This window comes from Triticum aestivum, chromosome 3B, assembly GCF_018294505.1.
Source record: "Triticum aestivum cultivar Chinese Spring chromosome 3B, IWGSC CS RefSeq v2.1, whole genome shotgun sequence".
Lineage (NCBI taxonomy): Eukaryota > Viridiplantae > Streptophyta > Magnoliopsida > Poales > Poaceae > Triticum > Triticum aestivum.
Window position 1 is genome coordinate 198,242,844 of NC_057801.1, and position 4,735 is coordinate 198,247,578.

The following is a 4,735-nucleotide window of genomic DNA, read 5'->3' on the forward strand; positions in this document are numbered from 1 at the left end:
CCCCCCCCCTCTGGGTCGATGACAGGTGGGGCCAGCCCCCCTGTTAATTAGTTAGTTATTTTATTTTAACTACCCCCTCTGCTGACACTGACAGGTGGGCCCCCGCCATCAGGTGATTAGCTTAAGCTAATCACCACCTAATCTAACCCCAGAGCCACTGACATGTGGGCCCTAGTGCCCTAATCTTTAATTAAATTAAACTAACCCCCCCTGTCTAACCTGTGTCACTGACGTGTGGCCCCCACACGTCAGGTTTGACCGGACCAGCCCCTGTTGACCTGTGACGTCATGCCAACGTCATGCTGACGCAATAATTCCTTTCTGGAATTTAAATAAATCTTAAATGATTTAATAATTCCAGAAAATTGTAAAAACTTCAATAAATCATAGAAAATTAACCGTAACTCCAAATTAAATAAATTATATATGAAAAATTATCAGAAAAATTCAAGGAATCCATCTGTACCATTTTCATGCATGTTAGAACAACTTATCACTACTGTTTAGGGCAAATGAAGTGAATGACATTTAAATAACCACATATGGAGTTTGAATTTGAATCTTGGATTCAAACCAACTTCATTTAATCTGGTTTTAGGTGCATTAGCCCAAAACACATTCATTTTGCCATGTCATGATCATGCATCATATTGTGCATTGCATTGATTGTGTTTCTTCTGTGTTTGCCGGTATTTGTCCCCTCTCGATAGACGTGATACCGATGATGTGATCGTTGACACTGATGAAGACTCAATGTTATCTTCAGAAGTGCCAGGCAAGCAAAACCCCCTTGTTCATTCCAATACAATCCTACTCTCTCGCTCCTGCTCTCTTTTAATGCATTAGGACAACACTGATTCAACTGTTACTTGCTGCGGTAGCTGAACCCCTTTATCCTCTGCATGACCTGTCATTCCACAGTAAATAGATGAAACCCACTAGCATGAGTAGGAGTTGTTTGAGCCCTGTTGTGCCTACTCATTCATGATTGTTTGTCATGGCTGCTACTGCTTAGAGTCGAGTCAGGTCTGATTCATCGGGGATGAATCAGAGGCGTGTGAACCTGTCCTACTGTGTGTGAGCTAAGTGTGTGAACACGATTTGGTAAAGGTAGCGGTGAGAGGCCATGTAGGAGTACATGGTGGGTTGTCTCATTGCAGCCGTCCTCAGGAACTGAGTTCTGTGTTGGTGATCCATGATTCAGCTACTACCACGCATTGGGCCCGAAACCAATGGACCCTCTCGGCTTCTTAATCACCCTTGTCCTCTGTCCAGGAGTTGCAAGTAGTTTCTGGTGTTTGTAGTATGCTGGAGGCCGTGCGCAGCGCTGACCGTAGGGGTGGGCTATGATGCGGTAGGCACGTGGCCGGGTATACCGGGCGCCCGTTTGGTGTCACGGAACCCTGTTCACATCGTTTGGGGCTGTGAGCGAAACTCCGGCCGGATCTCCTCATGGATGGAACCCGAATAGGCGATAAACCTGGACTAGAGACTCGAGTGTTTAGGCAGGCCGTGGCCGACACCCACGTTGGGCTTCCGCTTGAAGGTTGCCGAGTACATGTCGTGTAAACGGCGGTAAGTGGTGAGAGCGTGTGTGAAGAAGTACACCCCTGCAGGGTTATCATCATCTATTCGAATAGCCGTGTCCGCGGAAAAGGACTTCTGGGTTGCTTATATCAGTTCATAGACAAGTGAAAGTGGATACTCTAAAATACGCAAGATAAGCGTGAGTGCTATGGATGGCGTTCTCGTAGGGAGACGGGAGCGGATCCATAGTGGTGTATTGATATGGTGAATATGTGGACTCGTGTGCGCCACCTCAAAAGAGTCGCTTACAGTCGTAGTTCAGGCTAGCCACCGAGTCAAAGCTGGCTTGCTGCAGTTAAACCCCACCATCCCCTTTGTTGATAATGATGCATCTGTAGCTAGTTCTGATGTAAGTCTTGCTGGGTACATTTGTACTCACGTTTGCCTATTTTATGTTTTGCAGAGAGACTTCGGTCTCACTAGTAGTTTCGCGTGGACTTCGACGTTTAGCTTGTTACCTCAGCTACGATCTTGTGCCTCGGCAGGATCTGGTAGATAGTCAGGCTTCTCAGCCTTTTTCATTTATAGATGTCTGTACTCAGACATGATAGCTTCCGCTTGTGCTTTGATTTGTATGCTCTGAATGTTGGGTCGTGAGACCCCTGTTTGTAATATCTCGCTCCTCGGAGCCTATTGAATAAATACTTGAGTCGTAGAGTCATTTTGTGATGCCATGTTGTATTGCACATATCGAGCATATTGTGTGTATGTTATTGAAATGCTTGGTATGTGTGGGATCTGACTATCTAGTTGTTTATCTTTAGTAGCCTCTCTTACCGGGAAATGTCTCCTAGTGTTTCTTTTGAGCCTTGGTAGTTTGCTACTGCTCCGGAACACTTAGGCTGGCCGGCATGTGTCCTTCTTCGTTCCTGTGTCTGTCCCTTCGGGGAAATGTCACGCGAGGAATACCGGAGTCCTGTTAGCCCGCTACAGCCCGGTTCACCGGAGTCCTGCTAGCCCAGTGCTACAGCCTGGATTCACTCGCTGATGACCGACGCGTTCGATGTTGGGTCATGGATGCCTGTCCCTGTAAGTTAGTGCCACTTTGGGTTTACGACTAGCCATGTCAGCCCGGGCTCCTTATCATATGGATGCTAGCAACACTGTCATATACGTGTGCCAAAAGGCGCAAACGGTCCCGGGCAAAGGTAAGGCGACACCCGTGGGAATACCGTGCGTGAGGCCGCCAAGTGATATGAGGTGTTACATGCTAGATCGATGTGGCATTGAGTCGGGGTCCTGACAAAGAAATTAACCCGCAGTCCCTGTTTTAGTGGCAACCTGGGAAAACGTTTCGTTTTTACAAAGACCCCCCTATATTTGTAAGAATTCAACCCGCGATCCTCTATTTTATCTTATCCAGACGCTCGCTTTCCACCCACGGCGCCGCTGTGACCCTGCGCGCCGCCGTGAGTCCTCCTCGGCCTCCTCCGCCGTAAGCTTCTCAATCTCCCGTGTTGAGATTTAGTCCCACCTCGCTCCTCTGCATCCCATTCAATCAATTTATATACGCACGCGACTTTGCCGCATCAGAAATCAAGCAGCGTATGAGGGGAACATAATGAAGCAATTAATTCGGCAAGAGGGAAGATGGAGTGAAGGAAACTCCGAATCAGGCGAGCACAATCGACAGCAACAACCACCGTTGTGGCCTAAACCAAATCTGGGACCAGAGGAGGCCGGCAGGACGAGGCAGCGGCTCGCTGGCGACTGAAGCAGAGGCACGGATGGGAGGTAGCAGAGGAGTCCAGACGAGGCAGCGCCTTGGCATGCCTCAGCAAGGCTGGGAGGTGGAGATGCGCAGCAACTTGACGTGGGCATGACGGCGGCAGCTCTGAGCTCCACAATTGGCTCGGCTGCATATCTTTGGTAAAGAAAGCAGAGATGCAGAGATGAGATTAAAAACGAATGCAAAGAGGAGTCCTGGTCTGAGGCAGAGAGTGGCGCTGCGCCGGTCGTACAGGAGGACGGGCGCCGGCGGCCGGCGAACTCGGAGGCGGCGATGGTGTGACGACGTCCGTGGTGGTGGTGGCGGCGGCAGTGGCGAGGCTTCCCTGCTCGTCATGGGCAAGGGAAAAAAAGGAACTCAGAGGCATGGAAAGGATGAAGAGACGAAAAATGAGAAGGGGGAGGAAGAAGGAGGCGCTCGAGGGAGACTCGGTGGTGGCCTCGATCCAGATCTGCGGGGGAGTCCTTGAAGTAGCGGTGGCCGTTGAGGGACTGGAGTGCTGGACAGAGAGAAGGGAAGAGAATAGGAGAGAGGATAGGAAAGGGAATCAGGAGTGTGGGAAGAAGGCGTAGGGAAGAGACAAGAAGACAGCGGTGCTTATGGTGTTAGACGACACAGACCGCCCGCGCGAGACGACTCGTGGAATCGTTGTTTACAAAGGAATAAGTTTACTTGCACACCCGAGCGGGCTGGACACAGAGCACTCACCGAATAGGGATTAGATTAGCTAGGTAGATTAAAGAAAGAACAAATAACGAGGGACACGCTCTTTTACGGGTTTACCTATCAAATCGCTTGATTTTTGCTGTGCATTTTCTCCTCCGAATCCACATGCACACACTTGCCAGGTTTGTTTATACATTTTTTTCTTTTTCTTTTGGAAATTGGATTTATATCTGTTTTTGTTTTTCACGTACTCATATTGACTACATAGGTCAGCACACACACGGCGAAAACATATATGCCCGGATGTCCAATGAAATAAATACATAAATTATCTCTGAGCGATACTAATTTCGGTTTATACGAGTGTATAATAAACCATCGACGCCAAAACATAGGTATTTACATGTCATGGTCACAAAGTTTTTAATTGTTCTCAATAAAATTGGTGTCCCGGATCAGGAAGAAGATGCCATGCTTGACGTCCCTGAAGATGGCCATGTTGAAGGCGGTACGGAGGAATGCGCCAACCACCTTATACATCATTTTGACACAAATATTGATGCTATGGAGAAACAAGAACAATTGCATCCAGGTAAAATTACTTTAGAAGTGTTGCATATTCGACATTTTTATTCGCTGATGTTAGTGCAATGGTTAATCTGCTGGTGTGGTATGCTTCGTAACTAGGCATTGACAGACTGATCTACAATGTCGTTGTGAACTTAGACGGAAAACATGACGTATATAACAATG

At 48.0% G+C, this 4,735-nt stretch overlaps 1 long non-coding RNA gene across 1 annotated transcript; it reads right to left on the minus strand.

Moving 5' to 3' along the window:
• Positions 1-2,783: 2,783 nt before the first annotated feature.
• On the minus strand, positions 2,784-4,069 carry LOC123065215 (uncharacterized). Its single transcript, XR_006430927.1, has 2 exons — positions 3,549-4,069; positions 2,784-3,451 (listed from the first exon to the last, which is right to left on the minus strand). It is a non-coding gene; the product is annotated as an uncharacterized lncRNA (long non-coding RNA).
• Positions 4,070-4,735: the final 666 nt, after the last annotated feature.